Here is a 20,899-nt window from a genome sequence, read left to right as displayed (position 1 = left end):
AGCCTGAAAATTGACGAATGTGAGCACAACAGATTCAAGTGTCAGCTGCTGCAAGGACTCAAACCTACTTTGTTGGAGGTGTGAATAGATAGTTCTGCTGCCATGTCACTGCTGTTTGACTTAACTGTTTCAAGCACAATGGGAACCTTAGTACTATACATATACTAGCAGCCTTTAATGTTCATTTTCTAAAAAAAAAATTCAAAATTCAACTGCTCAATATTTTCAACTGCTTCTTGAAAGTTTAGTGAAAGTGAGGGAGCCAAACCACATGGAGTTAATGATTCAGTGGTGAGTGAGAACATGTTCCAGCACTAATTTGCACATTTTAGAAGCACTTGCATCCAAAGAGAAGGCTGATTTGAGATCAGTTTAACTAATACAGGCCCAGCTGCCATAGCATTTTGCTTCCTAAACTTGTGATAACTTTATTTGCACTGAATTGCAATTGTCTATTAATTTCAAAAACATAATTGCCCAATTCCATGACATTGTCTAAGTGCTTGCTTAGTGTTTTGTGAATACAAAAAAGCTGAGATACTTCTGTTTTGAGTATTAGCTTGGCTCAGTGGTAGCCATAACTCTCACCTTAACTCAGAAGGCTGTGGGTTCAAGTTCCCCTTCAGAAACTTCAGCACATTTTAGGCTGACACTTCAGTTTAGTACTGAAGAAGTGCTGCATTGTTGGAGGTGCTGTCTTTGGGATGAGCCCCGTCTGCTTGTTCAGGTGGCACTATTCAAAGAAGCAGGGAAGTTCTCCTGGTATCCTGGCCAACATTTATCCCTCCACAAAAATGGATGAACTAGTCATTCCTTTCATTGCTGTTTGTGGGACTTTACTGTGCACAAATTGATTGTCTAGTTTGCTACATAACAACAGCAGCTAGTTCTTTATTGCTTAAATGCCAATGTACTAGTTAGTGAATTTGTACTACATAGATGCTAATCATAATGGCCCAAATCTTGCTGGAGCGGGGCATCTTGAGGCATGCACCGTTGGTTAGATTTTTTCCTGCACCCTGCAGCTCAAAATTGTTTTGCCCTGTAAGTTGCTGGAAGTGCGAGCAGATAATGGGAGCATCTGAGACCTTAGTGAACGACAGGATCAACAGTCTATCTCCTTAACCAATGAGATTTAAGAATTGGGAAAGAAACAGAGGAACAGCAGAGAAGGAGAGTGAATTAGTGTCAAATCAGGTACAGAAAGAGAAATAAAGAGAGGGAAAGAAAGAAAAAAAGAGACAGAAAGGAAAAGTAAGAAAAAAAACTTATTTTTAAAAAATCTTTAAGGATTTATAACATGAAGGAATGAGACTCAACAGTTTCATAGAATCATAGAAAATCGGAGTAAGAGCAGGCCATTCGGCCCTTCGGGCCTGCTCCGCCATTCAAAATGATCATGGCTGATAGTCTAACTCAGTACCCTGTTCCCGCTTTTTCCCCATATCCCTTGATCCCTTTAGCATTAATATATCTATCTCCTTGAATATATTTAATGACTTGGCCTCCACTGCCTTCTGTGGTAGAGAATTCCACAGGTTCACCACCCTCTGAGTGAAGAAATTTCTCCTCACCTCGGTTCTAAATGGCATACCCCATATCCTGAGACTGTGACCCCTGGTTATGGATTCCCCATCCATCGGGAACATCCTCCCTGCATCTAGTCTGTCTCGACCTGTTAGAATTTTAAATGTTTCAATGAGATCACCTCTCATTCTTCTAAACTCTAGTGAATATAGGCTTAGTCGACCCAATCTCTCCTCATTCGTCAGTCCTGCCATCCCAGGAATCAGTCTGGTAAACCTTCGTTGCACTCCCTCCATGGCAAGGACATCCTTCCTCAGATAAAGAGACCAAAACGCACACAATACTCCAGATGTGGTCTCATCAAGGCCCTGTACAACTGCAGTAAGACATCCCTGTTCCTGTACTCAAATCCTCTTGCAATGAACGCCAACATACCATTCGCCTTCCTAACTGCTTGCTGCACCTGAATGCTCACTTTCAGCGACTGGTATACAAGGACACCCAGGTCTCGTTGCATCTACCCTTTTCCCAATCTATCACCATTCAGATAATAATCTGTCTTTCTGTTTTTACAACCAAAGTGGATAACCTCATATTTATCCACGTTATACTGCATCTGCCATGTTCTTGCCCACTCACCCAGCTTGTCTAAATCACATTGGAGCCTCTTTGCATCCTCCTCACAGCTCACATCCCACCCCAGCTTTGTGTCATCTGCAAACTTGGAAATGTTACATTCAGTTCCCTCATCCAAATCATTGATATATATTGTGACTAGCTGGGGCCCAAACACTGATCCCTGTGGTACCCCACTAGTCACTGCCTGCCACCCGGAAAAAGACCCGTTTATTCCTACTCTCTGTTTCCTGTCTGTCAACCAAGTCTCAATCCATGCCAGTATATTCCCCCCAATCCCATGTGCTTTAATTTTGCACACTAACCTCTTGTGTGGGACCTTATCAAAAGCCTTCTGAAAATCCAAGTACACCACATCTACTGGTTGTCCCCTATCTATTCTACATTGTTCCCTTTCTGGGCCAGAGGTTGATTGCCATTGCATTAACAATTATCACATTGTTAAAAGTGTACTTACGCTGTTAAGTATGAACCCTAACTTTCTGCGGCGAGTTTAATTTGAGTTTAATGTGCAAATCCAGCAAGTTCTTAAAAATAACGGGGAGGTTGAGGGCGAGCTGCCACTTGTGGCAGGCAAACGGCAGAGTGACACATATCAACCAGCAAGTCACGGCGATTCGCAACTCACAGCATATCTCTTCTTCGCCTGAACTTGCTGGCCAATTTACACATTAATAACAGTTTACGTAGTTATTTTTCCAGGAAGATTTGGACCAATAAAAACAAGAATTTAGTTAGCAACACAAATGCAGCGACTGTATAATATTTAAGAATAAAGCTATCTCAGCTGGGTGGGGAGGGGAGTGTGAAATAATGCTTCATTTGGCCTTGGTATTCTTGAGCTGGGGAGGGGGAAAACCAGCCAGGATGTTATAAGCTGGATAGCCTCGTGAAGGACAGAATACAGTTGCTTCCAAGCTTTATTCATGGAGATCCATATTACACCTGCCACACCCTAGAAAAGCTCTCTTATATATGGATACAAGAGAGTCCCAATTGATACACACCACCTGAATACAATTAACACTAATTGACATAAATCACATGGATATAATTAACACAGGATACCAGCTTCTGATTGCTATCCAGTGACCGCTGCTGGAAAGTATACTTGCATGGATGTCAGAAGATATGTTTCTTTCAATTCTTTAAAGACAGTCTCTGAATTTCTGCAGGATTCTCCTGATCTCCTGCCATAACCTCAGCAGGAGAGCCGCCGAACCCTCAAAGAAGTTTTTTTGCAGTTCATGCTATTTCTCTGGCGGTTCCACCAAATTCTCATCAAAGAACCCAGTGGAAATTCCAGCTCACAGTTTCCTCTTTGTTGTCTGCAAATCAAACCAGCAGTTATCACCTCTTACCTATGATGCCTCTGTCCTTAGTCCTTCTGTCAATATTCTTGGCATTGCTATCTTCTCTGACCTCAAATGGAACTCCCACATTCCATTGCTAAAGCTGCCCCCAACATGCTTTGTTTCTTTTTACATGCCAACCACTTCTCTTCCCCTCAGCAATTTTAAATCACAATAAATCTGTCCAAAACTTTCATAGTGTTCCCATAGCTGAAGAGGCTCTTCTAGAATCTCCCACACATTCCTGGGCATGATACAAAAGAAAGTTTGTAATGTAATGAGCATTCTCTCTCTTACCTATCGCCTTTAGCCCCTTTCTTTCTCTCCATTACTTCTCTTGTCTTTATTTTATGTATCTGTAAAACTATGACCAGTGCTCTTCAGAATTTTCCCCTCTCATTCTTTCTAATTTCCAAATACAATGTGCTGCATCTTCTTCACTCTGTGTTGAAATCAAGACTCATTGCATAGTTTCCTATTCTTTCTTTTACTAAACTTCAAAACTGTGGAACTCCTTATCTCATTTAGTCTTTGTTCCTTCCTAAACTTTTGCAGGCTTTTAAAATCCAAATTTAGTATCATCTAATTACTACTTTCTGATTTACCTTATCTCTTTTATTCTTTTGAACCATGATGGTGTCCTGCGCTTGACGCCTTAGTCTTTCATCTTGGTTTCTCAATAAAAGAAAAGATTCAATACTTAAATCATCTCCCTGCCAAAATAATACCATCAGTCCATGATATATTCCTAAACAACAGATCGATGACTCAGATTTTCAAAGTTGCGAATGCTAATCTGTTACTGTTCCTCCAAATGAATCAGTTTATCACGTTACTAATCAACACAATAGAGTCTAATCAGTGTAAATGTCATACCCATGTCCCATAGGAAGTCTATGACTATATCCGCTTTGTAAATATGTAAAAAGATTCTGTCGAAGATAATGAACTGAAGTTTTTACTTATTAAAACTGTTAACGTACTATTACTACATTTAAAGGAACAGCTACCAAACCAAAACTAGACAAAGGTACCCATTTTTGTTACAAATGCACTTGGAGAACTGTTACAAGCAAACATGAGAGCAGGATTTTGAGATCTGATAGATGGCCAATGTTCTATGCTCGGATCAATGGACATTGTGAGGAGGTGATCTCTGATAGTAGCACATGCGGAATAGCACAGGAGCAAGCTGGTTGGCACTTAAGTTGGTGGTAGTTCTGTGCCGTCAGGTAACTCTGCACATGTGATAATATGCACTGTCTCTGAAAGCAATGATCCCTGGTACCGTTTCATGTCCATCAGGGTTGGTCACAGACAGAGGTACTGGCTGTTCTGTATCCCCAACAGCTCACTAGCTGCTTATGTTACTGTGAACTAGTATATTCCTTGAACTGGGGAAATACTTAGTAGCGAGGTACCAACACTGAGAAGCTTGTGATACATAGCAAAAACAGGAAAGAGGTGCACATCAAGACTGCAAAACATAATAAAATTCATTAATTTTAACATGTCTTGCAGTTCATCATTCTTTCATCCTGTAGAAAAGACGACTGCCCCTGCATGTCTTTTTGGACTAGGACCATCTCAGTTGTAACACCCCTCATGAGCCTGAGCCTCATGCATTGCTCCTCCACCATGCTTATTCAGCTGAGTCTGTTCCAGTAGACCAACTGCCTGCAGTAATACCTGCTGTGAGTCTTGTGCCTCCTATGCCTTCTGCTCATCCACACCTCCCCTCGTACTGCTCTACCCATGTTCAGACCTTTCATCAAACTCCAGTACCACATTTGATCTGGATATTTAAATGCCTTTCACCTTAACAAGTAAAAAGTGTCTTTCCATACCATTTTCACTAGCGTTCATTAATCTATTTTTGAAGAAGTAGGAATCTCTAGTGCTAAATACATATGAATAGTCCATTAGCAATTTCTACCAAACTGACACTACTTCTACACATGTCTATTTTTTTGCCAAAAATGAGTGAGATGGAGTGCTGACCCCATTAGCAATATTGCAGCAGCTGATGCAGTATAACAGTATAAGAGGAAAGCACAATATTAATCTGTGTATGTATTATTTATACAGTGCATTCTTTTTATAAAGCACTCAAATGTACCAAACCTCAAACAAAAAAAATCTTCTGCCTTCTTTACAAATAAAGAAACCACATAAAACATCCCCTTTATATTGCACCTTCCTTTACAACATGTTTTTTTGTTGAAACAGCTTTCACAGCAGTAGAACTGTGTGGCTTTGGCCACCTGTTCCTTATGTTCGAAAGAGGCAGCATGGTTGTTTGCAGCCTGCAAGTGAAGAAAATGGGGGATAAAATACTGCTACCACTAATTTAGTAGTTTGGACAACTCTGTAACGGGGGATTTGACTTCAAAATGTCACTAATCTTTAAATCCATCTACACTTGTAAGTATTATGTTGATTCTCAGCCAAGCTGCAGAGTAAGGGATCAAAATTAACAGCACTTAGAGGCTACCATAATATCACTCAATTATATTTCAGTCAATCGGTACACAGTTGACCACCTATTTAAATCCTGTGAAGTACTGAAAGCTCCAAAATTCTAATTACTGTTTTCCTGAGTTTCAGCTTGTCTCAATTGGTCGCACTCTTGTCAAAGGCTGTGGACGAGCACATAATCTATGCTGAGGCTTCAGTGTATTAATGAGGGATTGCTGTGTTGTTAGAGGCGCTGCCTTTTGATTGACATGTTAAACTGAGGCCCTGTCTGCCTGCTCATATGGATGTAAAAGATCCCATGGCATTATTTGAAGAGCAAGGGAGATCATCTGATGGCCTAGCCAACATTCTAAGAACAAATTATCTAGTTATTTATTTATTCACTATTTGTGGGACCTTGTTGTGCACCAAATTGACTGCTGTATTTGCATAAATAACAACAATGCCTGCACTTCAAAAGGAATCCATTGCTTGTAAAGCACTTTGAGATGTCCTGAAAACATAATAAGGTGGTGTTTAAATACAAGTTCTTTTTTTTAAACCAAAAAGTCCCGTGAGTTTCTATATAATTTAAAGTACCTTCCTACGTACTGCACCTGGGACAGATGCGGCTGACAGGCTATTACGTCTGCCTTTGCTGCTGATCAGGAGGAAAGCAGCTGGGATAACATGTGCGAGAGCAACTCAAACGAAGAAGAAACGTTAAAAACTTACCTCCCCATGGACGACAGTACAATGTAACTTCATTTAACAATGAATAGTTGTACTCTTTGGGAACTAGATAATATACTGGATTAGTACAGTGTCCTTTCACCTTTGGGACCTAGGTTCAAATCAAGGCTAGACTGACTGGAAGAAAGTCTCTTCTCTTTGCCAAATACAAGGGTCCAATATGAGTCAGAAAAGCCTCAATCCAGTTCCTCACAGGCAAAGCAAAAAAACGGCTACAATGCTTCACAGATTGGAACACAGACTTGACGTCTCCAATGATTCTGGTGAGTACTATGTTATTTTATCAAGTCCATGTTCTCTAACTTTATATAACTAAATATTACAGTCTCAGCTACCACTATTACATACTGTGAAAGAAACATTGCCATATATGCAAGTAATAATTCAAATAATACTTAAATGTTCTTAATCCATAATCACTTGTTTTTGGTTAAGTTCAAACACAGTCAGCTTTCGCCTACTTAAGATTCCTTCAAAGACGTTTTGTGACGCAGGCTTTCAGTTTATTTATAGTCTCATATCAGTAAAACAAAAATCTTGTTATTTTAACTTCACAGATGATTGTTTCACATGAATACCCTTAGGGGACAGAAGAACAGTAGACCATTGTGATCAGTGAGGAGAGGGAGGTGTCTGCACAACATAAAGTACCTAGTGTGGCTGAGAAAGGTGCAGCAAAGTCCATATGAGGAGCGGATATCTGAGTGTACATTGGAAGCAATTTTCAGATGGAGATATTCTCAACAAAAACATGTAAGAGGGACACATCCGCTAGAGTGCAGAGCTTGTCCTTCCCACCATACAGCAACAATATATAGGGAAAACCTAGCCCTCTATGTTAGAGCCGATGGACACTTTGAGACTATGCCGTGTGGGCTTAACTGTGTGTGTAGGGACATAATACATTACAAATTATTTTGTCATATTTTGGGGCCCAGTTGTTGCAGTATGTTGACCTTGGTTGACGTGATGAAATAATTTTTGAAGACACCATGGGCTAGATTTTAACCCAGATCGACCTCCAGGCTGCCCGATATTGCACCAGCCTGGAGGCCGAGCTGGCCGGCAGTAAGGTAGATCCAGGGGGTCGATTGAGGAAGGGGTGGCTGCAGCGGCCCACATTATTCTTGTGGAGCCATCCTGAACAGGAGCTACTGCTGGCAAATCGAGGTTCTATGACGCACATAGAAACCTGATTGCCATCTTGGGAGACAACTAGGTGTAGTTTGCGCAGCTCAAGCTCCACCCAGTTTTACGTGGCAGTACAGCCAACGACCCTTTCAGGATGGCATTGGCCAGATTGGGAATGGGATGGTTAGTTTTTTCTCTATGATTTTTGGGGCATTACCGCACCTTTTCTGCCCGGCAGAGCCAGTGAAAATCTCCCCTCCACTGATCTTTTTAGCCACATCAAGATGTCCCAATCTGGACCTGTACAGCAGTCCACTGAAGTCCATCTTAAACAGAAAGTTGGATTACCATCAGGTGGCATTAAGTTCCACAGTGATATCTGAAATCAATAAATATACAAAATAAATAATGTTATAATTTATCTACTAATAAATATAAGAATAAAACCGGACGGACCACACGGCATCGGACACGACAACGGCAAACCAAGCCCAGTCGACCCTGCAAGGTCCTCCTTACTAACATCTGGGGACTTGTGCCAAAATTGGGAGAGCTGTCCCACAGAATAGTCAAGCAACAGCCTGGCATAGCCATACTCACAGAATCATACCTTTCAGCCAACGTCCCAGACTCTTCCATCACCATCCCTGGTTATGTCCTGTCCCACCGGCAGGACAGATCCACCAGAGGTGGCGGTACAATGAGATACAGTCAGGAGGGAGTGGCCCTGGGAGTCCTCAACATTGACTCTGGACCCCATGAAATCTCGTGGCATCAGGTCAAACATGGGCAAGGAAACCTCCTGCTGATTACCACCTACCGTCCTCCCTCAGCTGATGAATCAGTCCTCCTCCATGTTGAGCACCACTTGGAGGAAGCACTGAGGGTAGCAAGGGCACAAAATGTACTCTGGGTGGGGGAATTCAATGTCCATCACCAAGAGTGGCTCGGTAGCACCACTACTGACCGAGCTGGCCGAGTCCTGAAGGACATAGCTGCTAGACTGGGCCTGCGGCAGGTGGTGAGCGAACCAACACGAGGGAAAAACTTACTTGACCTCGTCCTCACCAATCTACCTGTCGCAAATGCATCTGTCCATGACAGTATTGGTAGGAGTGACCACCGCACAGTCCTCGTGGAGATGAAGTCCTGTCTTCGCACTGAGGACACCATCCAACGTGTTGTGTGGCACTACCACTGTGCTAAATGGGATAGATTCAGAACAGATCCAGCAGCTCAAAACTGGGCATCCATGAGGCGCTGTGGGCCATCAGCAGCAACAGAATTGTATTCCAGCACAATCTGTAACCTCATGGCCCGGCATATTCCTCACTCTACCATGACCAACAAGCCAGGGGATCAACCCTGGTTCAATGAGGAGTGTCGAAGAGCATGCCAGGAGCAGCACCAGGCGTACCTAAAAATGAGGTGCCAACCTGGTGATGCTACAACTCAGGACTACACGCATGCTAAACAGCGGAAGCAACGTGCTATAGACAGAACTAAGCGATTCCACAACCAACGGATCAGATCAAAGCTCTGCAGTCGTGAATGGTGGTGGACAATTAAACAACTAACAGGAGGAGGAGGCTCTGCAAACATCCCGATCCTCAATGATGGCGGTGTCCAGCACGTGAGTGCAAAAGACAAGGCTGAAGCGTTTGCAACCATCTTCAGCCAGAAGTGCCGAGTGGATGATCCATCTCAGCCTCCTCCCGATATCCCCAACATCACGGAAGCCAGTCTTCGGCCAATTCGATTCACTCCACGTGATATCAAGAAACGGCTGAGTGCACTGGATACAGCAAAGGCTATGGGCCCCGACAACATCCCAGCTGTAGTGCTGAAGACTTGTGCTCCTGAACTAGCTGCGCCTCTAGCCAAGCTGTTCCAGTACAGCTACAATACTGGCATCTACCCAACAATGTGGAAAATTGCCCAGGTATGTCCTGTCCACAAAAAGCAGGACAAATCCAATCCGGCCAATTACCGCCCCATCAGTCTACTCTCAATCATCAGCAAAGTGATGGAAGGTGTCGTCGACAGTGCTATCAAGCGGCACTTACTCACCAATAACCTGCTCACCGATGCTCAGTTTGGTTTCCGCCAGGACCACTCGGCTCCAGACATCCTTACAGCCTTGGTCCAAACATGGACAAAAGAGCTGAATTCCAGAGGAGAGAGTGACTGCCCTTGAAATCAAGGCAGCATTTGACCGAGTGTGGCACCAAGGAGCCCTAGTAAAATTGAAGTCAATGGGAATCAGGGGGAAAACTCTCCAGTGGCTGGAGTCCTACCTAGCACAAAGGAAGATGGCAGTGGTTGTTGGAGGCCAATCATCTCAGCCCCAGGACATTGCTGCAGGAGTTCCTCAGGGCAGTGTCCTTGGCCCAACCATCTTCAGCTGCTTCATCAATGACCTTCCCTCCATCATAAGGTCAGAAATGGGGATGTTCGCTGATGACTGCACAGTGTTCAGTTCCATTCGCAACCCCTCAAATAACGAAGCAGTCCGAGCCCGCATGCAGCAAGACCTGGACAACATCCAGGCTTGGGCTCATAAGTGGCAAGTAACATTCGCGCCAGATAAGTGCCCGGCAATGACCATCTCCAACAAGAGAGAGTCTAACCACCTCCCCTTGACATTCAATGGCATTACCATCGCCGAATCCCCCACCATCAACATCCTGGGGGTCACCATTGACCAGAAACTGAACTGGACCAGCCATATAAATACTGTGGCTACAAGAGCAGGTCAGAGGCTGGGTATTCTGTGGCGAGTGACTCACCTCCTGACTCCCCAAAGCCTTTCCACCATCTTCAAGGCACAAGTCAGGAGTGTGATGGAATACTCTCCACACTTGCTTGGATGAGTGCAGCTCCAACAACACTCAAGAAGCTCGACATGATCCAAGATAAAGCAGCCCACTTGATTGGCACTCCATCCACCACCCTAAACATTCACTCCCTTCACCACCGGCGCACTGTGGCTGCAGTGTGTACCATCCACAGGATGCACTGCAGCAACTCGCCTAGGCTTCTTCAACAGCACCTCCCAAACCCGCGACCTCTACCACCTAGAAGGACAAGAGCAGCAGGCACATGGGAACAACACCACCTGCACGTTCCCCTCCAAGTCACACACCATCCCGACTTGGAAATATATTGCCGTTCCTTCATTGTCGCTGGGTCAAAATCCTGGAACTCCCTTCCTAACAGCACTGTGGGAGAACCGTCACCTGCAGCGGTTCAAGAAGGCGGCTCACCACCACCTTCTCGAGGGCAATTAGGGATGGGCAATAAATGCTGGCCTCGCCAGCGACGCCCACATCCCATGAATGAATAAAAAAATAAAATTATACAGTGAACTATATAAAGTTACATATTTTCAGTTCTGATGCACTGACTTAAACAATAGCTTTAGCACTTTGAGTAAAGTTGTTACATTTAGATATTTCTTATGACTGTTTACATGGCTTAAAGTTAAAAGTTATTCAGTGCTTTTAAAGTACATATAAGTTTCGACTTACCATGAAAGTTTTGATGTTGTTTGGAATAAAAGTTTTGCATCACTTAGTTCTTTTCTTGGTCCTGACAGTTTTACATTCACAATTATGGATGAGACCAACTTGGCAGTGGAAACTGACAACTGAAGAGTTTCCAGAATCATCCATCCCCAGTTGTGGTCTTTAATTTTGTGATTTCTGCCTTCGTTTACGTATTAATATAGCATGTAATTTGAATTGTACATTTCACATTAATGGTATATCACACAATACCTTTCCACCCAAATAAACTGGTTGGGGCCAAAAATGCGTGAGTGGTTGGGGGTACATCCTGGTTTCAGGGCCAGATGTGCCCACTGGTGACCGTACAGCACTGCCATTGCCAGAGTACGCGGGGTCCTCGGAATGTTCCCGGCAGACACCCAAGCTACTAGGGGCACAACTCAGGCATCAGCCTGCCCCAAAAGTTGGCCTGGCCCAAAAACTTTTGGAAATTTTGGAGATCTTTGGGGGATTGCCTGAGACTCATCACAAGCCTGGACTTGCCAATGGGGCCCACAAACACCATTTGGTGGTCTGGTTCGACTGGTCTCACATCTACTGCTGCCAATGATCCGCCAGTCCTCAGGGGTCAGGGTTGCCGAAACTCCCATCTTTAGGAGTTCTCTTCTCTTCCCTTCCCCCCTGCCCCCCACAGCCTGCATTGATGGCCATTTTTGGGGCAAGTGTGAACTCCGCCTCCAACAAGCCAATCAGAAACCCTAACATAAAGCTGGGAACCAGTATAACCAGGTCCTGCCCTAATTTTCTGCCCTTCCGACACACCCCTGCCAGAGTTGCAGCAGGAATGTGCTGAAAGTTGCTATGGATTTTCGGCCCCATTGAATTTAGGAAAAAAATATTTCTAACCAAATTCCAGTTTCCCATCTGGCAAAAGCTGATGAAGATTTCAGACATTTGGAAGAATGCCCCTCCCTGAATTACGTTTTTACCATTTGAAGATTGATGTTATCTTCAGAAGTAAAGGACTTCAAACTACTTATAAATACAACAGCTTACATTTAGTTAGCATCTTTAACATAAAAAACAGTCCAAGGCACTTGACAAACAAGGCTGAGCCTTACAAGGAGGGATGCACACAGGTTAGTCAGAAATATGGGTTTGAGTAGGTTTATAAAGGCAGAGAGAAGTCAAGAGGCAGAGGTGTTTAGGGAGGGTGTTCCAGAGAGCAGGACCGAAAGGAAGTAGGGGGGGAGGGGGAATACACAAGAGGCCAGTAAGAAGACAGAAAGTGGGTGGGGGGCGTTATAAGGTTAGAGGAGGTTGCAGCAATAGGGTGAGGTGAGACAAGGGATATGAAGACAAGTGTGAAGATTTGAATATGTCAGGAGAAAGTGAGACAATGCAGGTCAATGAGGATGGGTGTGATGGGACAGGATATAGGTGGCTAAGTTTAGGACTAGATGAAGATTATGGAGAGTGGGAGGTCAGCAAGATCGGAATTGGAATCAGAATTATTGATTCCAGAGGTGATAGAAATATGGATGTGGGTTTCCAAAGTGGAGGAGGTGATATAAAGGCAGAGGCAGACAATGTTGCAAAGATGAAAACAAGCAGGTTTGGTGTTAGATAGAATGTGGTGTTTGATGCACAGCATTGGGTTGAACAGGGCATCATGGTCTTTGCATGGTCTTGTTCAACCTGAGTGAGTGGCCAGGGAGGAGGATGGAATCAGCGGTGAATGAGTGGACTTTATGGCAGGGAGATGAACTGTACCTGAGGAAGGGAACCATTACCAATGTCAGCTATCGTGGGGCCAGGAAATTAAGTTGAGTGATTAGGAGATGAGCAGGGAAGGGATCAAGGGAGCAGGAAGTGGCTCTCATGGAAGAAATGAGCTTGGAAAAGTTATAGAGGAAGTTGGGGGAAAAACTGCAGAGTGACTGGGGATCAGGGCAAGAGTGAATCGGAGGCTGGGGGTTAGGACTGGAGGAGAGAAAGGGGAGTTAGTGACAGAGGTAGCGGCATGTATAGTCTCAGTCTTGGAGATAAAGAAATCTATGAGCTCTTCACACTGTGTTGGAGATGGAGGAGGAGGGATGAGGGTGGCTTGGGGAGATAGAGTAAAAATTTATATTACAATTAAAATATACCTGTTAAAATATATGGTATAGCCACCGAACTAATTGACTACAGTATATTTTCCACAACATTTCATTGCTCTGCATATATTTAAAGACTCCTATACTGAACATTAAGGACAGCTGTATCTTGCTGGTATTATTTAGCTGTCTGATCTAAAAGTAAGTAAAGTGGGGTGCTCAAAAATAAACAAGGCTGGAACATCCAAATTGAGCCATGCTAATTACTTATGAATATATTTAAAATTGAAAATATTGATTTTGTGTCCTTTGAGATAAAAAAAATTATAGTCTTAATAAAGCTTGAATCTTTTAAGTAAAACAAAAGATGAAAGACTTCAGTGTTATTGAACTTCTGCTTAAAAGGTTATACACTTCAAAGTTTAACAAACCAGAATCTAAATTAGTTTTCCATAGGAAAGATGACATCAGTTCCTGGAATGAATCATCACACACTCTTGTTGCAGCTACTTCTGGGTGACCATATTGGATTTTTAAAATCTAGCAGTAAGGTCATGGTGAACGGACGGCCTTTGGCTGTCCAATCTGCTTTGCTGTGGTGTAACATTAAACAAAATGCATTAAGTGCATGCACATTACATTTAGATGCTGCTAATAATGAGCAAGAGTAGCCTGCTACAATATAGATATTGATAAAGATTGTGGTGGCATTAATTTTATTGGACAAAGTTACACATTTTTGCATATGGTTATGACATACCTTAAAACTTTTAATAATTCAGAACAGCAACAGACTAAACTATTGCAAAATAAGTCAGATAAATAAACTGTAGAAATATAAACTGATATCCGCTTCAGCCTGAAATTCCAACAGAAGGTAAGACCTTGCGGTATTAATAATATTATTCTCACTTTAAAATCCAAATAATTTTTGGACTAAAGCAAATAATTTTTCTCTTCCACTGATATTTTCGCCATTTATAATTCTAACTTTGCACTATCACGGCTTAACTGGAACGTTTTTAAATTTTTTTCAACATTGGCATAAAAATGGCTCACCTGTTTCTTGAATCATGACTGCTAAATGCCTCACAGAACCCGCTGCTGGGACAAGTGGTTGAACTGGTGATACTGTGTGAGGTGCTTAGGCTCTTCACTTCAAAGCCAGGCCAGCTGGCTTTGAAAGGAACGTTTCCCTCGCAGGCCTGTTTCACACTCTGTCTTCTGTGCTTATGTAAGGAGAAATTACAGTGGCAGTGGCAGAAAGGTGGTGTCCCAAATACAGACATACATCTCGAGCATGCGTTGTATGATACCGTGTCTTTGAGGCCTGTAGCATATGGGGTTGTCAATCACTGGAAATTTAAGTGACTGGATCTAGCTGGATAGAGTGTTTGTCACTTCATTGGCACGGAAGGTCAAACTGGTTTGAGTGTTGAAAAGAACACAGCTTCTTCAGCTCCCAGGCTTTCCCTCTTCTATATTTTTATTGTAATGAGAATTAAGATAACCGCAGTTCAAAAACAGTCACCAGGAAGAGTCCATACCCAAAACGTCTTGTCTGTTCCCTCTACAGATGCTGCCTGACGTGCTGAGTGCTTCCAGTTCTGTTCTTGTTTCAGTTTGAGAACAGTATTTGGTTAAAATAATATATTGTAAGACAAGCAAAAGGTCAAAAAAGGTAAAGTGGCTCATCCACAATTCAAGCTGGAATTGGTATTAAGCTTATAATAAACCTTGAAGTAACTTGATATTGCAGCTTGCTTCAGGCTAGGTACCAAGTAGAATTAACAACATCAATCTACTTTTAAAACCACAATGAATAAACAGTTTTTGGTTTTAATTTCTTAGGCTGTTGTACAGGCAACCATCATCAACATGACCAATATCAGTGAGCTTATCTCATTTATTAAATTGTTTTTTTTTTGAAAGGAAACATCAAGTTAATCATGCTGGCTGCTTATACATTAAAGCTTCCAGATAATACTGGACAAAACTCATCAAACTATTCAAGCTTAATGCAAAAATCTGAAAGATAGCACCACCATAATTAGAACTGTAGCTAAAATGGAAGGTCTGTCAATTGTAGCAGAGTTTGAGCACTGTGATAGCACTGTTTTTTAAACAGGATTGCATTTGAGTATTGCAAGCTAACTGCTGCACGACAAGATAAAAACTTTACAAAGACATTTAAGAACTTATAAAACACCCGCACAACTATATAATCACACAAAGATGATATTTCCATGTAACTTTGGAAAATATTAAATAAAAATGACCCAAAAAAACCAGAATATGCAGCCCAATTTTAACCCCGGGCCAGTTTTGGGTGGGCGAATGGTGGTGTGAGTTAGAAACTCACCCACTCTGCTGGTCCAGAAATGAGGCTTGGGGTATTTTAACTACCAGGCCTCATTTAAATCCTGCCGGCCGACTGCTCACCCGTTCAGGCTGGGAAGTGGTGGAAGATCATGCAGCCTGGAGACTGTCTGTCTAGACCAGGTAGGTAGTGGGATTGGTTGCCAGGGTCTCACGATCCGAAATGGGGGAGGGCACCTCTAGGCCCCACAAAGAAATGTTTAAAATCTTTTTTAAAAACGTACCTTTTTGGGCCCTTTCTGGTCCTGATCTTTCCCACTGGTTGTCCTGGTGGGAAACTCACTGCGGCTTTCCTGCCCAGGACGCAGAGTTAAAATTGCAGTGGGGTCCCGACATGCATGTGTAACAAAGGACCTTGCCGGCTTTGGGCAGGTGTCCTTGGTGCCTGCTCAGTTGAGCAGGTTAAAATTGGGAATTGCAGCTCCCAGCGTCTCCAGGTAAGTGACTTGGGCGATTTAAACTAACCAGTGGGTAGAGTTAAAATCGTCCCTCATGATTTCAGCACGTGTCGCATTTCACTATTCATAAGCACTCTGTCCCCTAATGCTATATGAGGATGTCCCTTTACTATTCTTAGATCCTCATACTTTGTAATTGTCTGAAACACAACAAAGATATAACTTCTAAAAATATAGATACATTTGCTCAGACAGAAACATCACCCATCAGATGGGAAACTTCAACTTTACAAACAAAACAAATACAACAATTTACATTCCTACTAATTATTTCTGCTTTGAGGCTTAACAAAAATAAGGGAAGCAAATTAATTTTTAAGAATTTACTACTAATTACTACTCTTTGGCCTATATCCCATGTCGTATACATCCTGTCCATTGTGAGCACTGTAGTTCTCATTTCTAAGCTCATATATGTTTGTACAGGGCAAACCATTTATTTTATACACACAGAAATCTATGTTTCCAGCCAGTGCCCAACACAGAGTGCACACTCTCTTCCCATAAGGACACATCTCACTTACCCAGATTCAGAGAGCTTAGGTACAGTTTGTCTGTACTAAGACTTAAACATCCTCAAGTGTGTCAGGAGTACTGCTGGAGTTTCAGCAGGTTACCAGCAGGGTTTTGATAATATTCCTGCTGCTTGTCCAGCTACGTTTACCCTACCCACAAAGGCTTTGATTTATAAGGTTATCTGAAGAATCCCAGTGTTCAGTAATGGGTCTACCCTTCCATATTCCATTAGTGAACCAGGTTGACTGGTTGATTATCACCAGTGCCCTGGACTAATGTGGACCTACCTGGCCCAGCTATTGGATTATCAAGTCTTCCATGGAAGATTTAACTTTGTTCTGAACTTCCATTATCAGACATGTCATCTTGGAGCCACCTTGACTCCAAAGATAGGTGACCTACCTTCCCCAAAGGAAGATAGTCACTCACTAATTGTTAGATAACTGATCAGCACAGTTTGAGCTCTTGCTGTTGGACAGAAGGTACTAAAGGCTTCCCATGAATGGCATGATGAGCAGCACAACTTACTATTAAATGAGAGTGTATTTTCACCATCATCCTAACCACAGCATCAAAAAACACACCATTTCCCATTGAATAGTGGCTTCAGCAGTTAGAGTTGCAGAGCCCTAGCAGCAGCTGCTTGCCTCTGTAACACAATCATGGTAGCACCAAGCCCTGGATACATGAGAACATGTCTTCATACGTGACCTTCAGGTAATGCCATCCAGCAGCTGTCATTCCAAGTCTCAGAGTTTCCTTATCAGCTATACAATGGGCAACTGCCTTCAATGTGGTGGAAAGATCTTCACAGGACGACTTGTCTCATTTTTTTTTATTTGTTCATGGGCTGTGGGCGTCGCTGGCGAGGCCAGCATTTATTGCCCATCCCTAATTGCCCTTGAGAAGGTGGTGGTGAGCTGCCTTCCAGCCACCAGCTTGATTACAGAACCAACTCGAACGCTATGCAGACACACTCATCATCAACTGCTTAATCCAGGTCCTCGTGTGGAGGGCTCTGATAAAAAGGTGTGCCCAGTGAAGCTAACTCATGCCTCAAAGAGAAACTTAATCATCAGCTACAGAAGGGAAACTCCAAGCCAAGTTTCAAGACTATTGCCATTCTCTCATCACTTCACCGCCGCCCCCCCACCGCCAACCTTGCTCTGAGAAGCTTTTAGGAATTCGCTCTAAATATTGTCCACACTGTCTTCCTACCACTAGTTAGACAACACAGTGCAGAGTCCATTTCCTCTCATCAAGGATCATCACTCGACTGGGTTTTCCAACCTATATGCAGACATTTCCTTACTATGGCCTATCAGTATAACTCAGTATAATGCTCCCTCCAGATCCCAAAGATGCCATCATAGGTTTGTATAAGAGCACCGGACATGTCAATCATTGGCACTAGCCCAGAAGAACCCTTCTGCCATGATTGCCAGACTTCAACCAAACAGAAAAATAATTTAGGATCATTTTTGTACAATTGTACACCATTTCAAATAGACACAATCAACTCATCCCACCTCATTTCCGTAATGACCCTCCTGGCCTCATGACGCACTGTATCATTACCTATCTTTGCAGCAGCTCTTGATTACTCTAAAGAGGATGTAGTATTGCTTTAAAGGTCCTCTGCTTTCACCTAACAGCTCTCCCTTTTAAGTTACCCTAGCAGATTGCTGCTCAGTTGATGAGTACCTGGCAGACTATAGCTTGAGTTCACTTATGACTTACGAAGCAAAGCAAGGAAATAATTGGCCACATCATCTGCTGTCAAATCTCTCCTATTGGCAGCAACACAGACACAGTTTCGTGATTAGTAATGTCCTTCCTGTGGCTGAGCACTTTGGCCCAATCACTCGTAGCACTGGGACTAACAGCCACTTTGAATGGGCAGTCGCCCTCTGTCTCAAGGTTAACATCTTGCCCTTTTGACGAATACAGAAATCAGCCAGCTGTCCAGAATTTCCCAGCAGTATCAAACAATGCAGCTGGAAAGCAAAGGATGTGCTAAGCTATTCACAGCTACACGATCAATTGTTATGCTGCTCCGGGCCACATGCCCAATCTCAGAAAGAAAGCAGAGAAGACAGCTTCAGGAGAGATCTGCACCACCGTTGAAGCTCCAGGTCTGATACATTCCAGTCACTCATAAGAAGCAATGAAAATGCAGCAAACATCTGTGAGGCCATCCAGAGACATATTCACATTCTTGATGGTCCTCTGGCATTCATTAATGTGCAGCTTCTGAGGAATGTAAATTGATCTGACAAGCCAGCGCCAAGACCCCTTAAGGAGTATATTTGCCCAGATGAGGTTGGCCAAGATCACATCAAATATTCACTCAATAAGTTTTGGTCAATGATCAAAGCCATGCCCAGGCACTGTTTGTATCTAGCTCCATCAGGCCTTCAACTACTTTGTAACCATGGTGATGGTCATTCCATATGTTTCCTGTAGGGCAAGGACATGAATTAGTTCCTGTAAAAAGTCTAATCTCAAACTCCTCAAAGCCTTGGTATTCCAGTTTCCGAAAGAGAGTCCAGACACTTGAGGGGAATCCTTATGCTTTCGTGATATGATGATCTCTGAGGCCGGTTGGGAATGTTGAACGATACAGATTTCAGATGAATACATACATCACTTCTGCTTGTGGCTAATGGGCTCAAAACGCTCTGACCAAGCATTTTCCATCCCCCCTCCACCCACATCTGAAACAGAATTACTTTGAAGTCCTGGCCCCAGATTATGGCATTGAATGATGGAATTTGTGCCAAGTTCCTCATCAAGCTGCTTCTCAAGGACATTCACGATCAGGCTTCTCACTTTTGACCGGTTACAGCCATGTGTCTACTCAGGAGAAACCAGCCTTTCAGTGAAAACTCACCCATCTGGAACAATTTTTGATGTGCAGGCCAGCTGCCAGGCTAACAGTGCCTCACTTTTCCGAAACTTTTCTATTGCTTGCAGGCCAGTGCCTTCACTGACAGGCTAATGCTATCCTTGCCGACAAATTCATTTCCCCAGGCCTGGAGTGCATCTTTGTTAGGAAAAGTTGCTCTGACCAGCATACTTGTAAAGTAGGGCTGATCACTGGGAACCAGATGATCGTTGCAATGTTATTTCCCTCAATATTTTCCTATGAAGCTTTACCTCAAAAAAGGCTTAAAATTTATCTGCCAATTTGTTTTCAAAGCATTTGGAAATACACACTCATAAATAGTGTTATAGTCTGTGGAAAGGATGCTCCAAGTTGCACTGACAGGCACATACTGATACATTCTAGGAGACTCTCGACACTACACACACATGCTGCACCATCCCCAGGAATGGTAGTTAAGCTAACAGTGGGATATCTCTGGGCGAATATCAGCTACAACCACAGGCTTTTGCTGTGGCTTCTGAATAAAAAACATTAATGATAATAAAGGCAGAGAAGACAATTTTATTTTAATTATGGTAGCTTCAGGATTAAACGAAGTTCACTTAAAGAAAATAACTCAGTCTGTTTGATCCACAACACTCGGCAACAGATGATATTTCTGTTGTAATTGTCGGGGAGACAATACGTTAATGCATTACATTCAATCCTTGTTTACCTGCTTGCTTTGTTCAGTGATGTCAAAATGCTGTTACAAGTAAGTAACAATTGGATTGTTCCAGTAGCTATTAGCTGGATGGTGGTTTGTCTTGAATCTCGAATAACTGCATTTGTGTATTTTTTTCCGGTTAGTTGTTTACAAGCAGGCTATTGAATTGGGCAGACCTCTCGGTGGTTTCCTCTGTGTGACAGATGATGGCTGAGCTGCCCAGACACTCTGACATCCTGTGGGTATCTGATAGCCTGCTGGAATCAGAAGAAATGCATATTTGATTTCCTTTGTTCCTATTTAATCTTTAAAGGAATGAGAAAGTATATTTTGGTCAGCCAAAGGTCCCTCTGAAGTCACTTGAGAGAGAGAGAGAGATAAAAGTGAACAGCTCCGTAAAGCTGTCATGCAGTGAACGCCACATAAAGTTATTATTATGGAATGTTGTCAGGTAGAATCTGAGGTAGAAATCTAAAACGATTCAAC

At 42.9% G+C, this 20,899-nt stretch overlaps 1 protein-coding gene across 4 annotated transcripts in view; it reads right to left on the bottom strand.

Annotated features, from left to right (window-relative positions):
• LOC137301862 (myocyte-specific enhancer factor 2A-like) overlaps positions 1–20,899 on the bottom strand; it is a 311,843-nt gene that overhangs the window by 199,935 nt on the left and 91,009 nt on the right. For 2 of the 4 annotated variants that reach the window (XM_067971554.1, XM_067971557.1), the window contains 2 exons: positions 20,423–20,670; positions 14,524–15,076 (listed from right to left, as the gene is read on the bottom strand). The gene's annotated coding sequence lies outside the window, so the exon portion shown is untranslated. The remainder of the gene's footprint in view (positions 1–14,523; positions 15,077–20,422; positions 20,671–20,899) is intronic. The other 2 variants (XM_067971555.1, XM_067971556.1) reach the window with 2 other exon arrangements.

Source organism: Heptranchias perlo, chromosome 34 (assembly GCF_035084215.1).
Source record: "Heptranchias perlo isolate sHepPer1 chromosome 34, sHepPer1.hap1, whole genome shotgun sequence".
In the NCBI taxonomy this organism is placed as follows: Eukaryota; Metazoa; Chordata; class Chondrichthyes; order Hexanchiformes; family Hexanchidae; genus Heptranchias; species Heptranchias perlo.
This window is presented reverse-complemented; position numbering and strand designations above follow the sequence as displayed.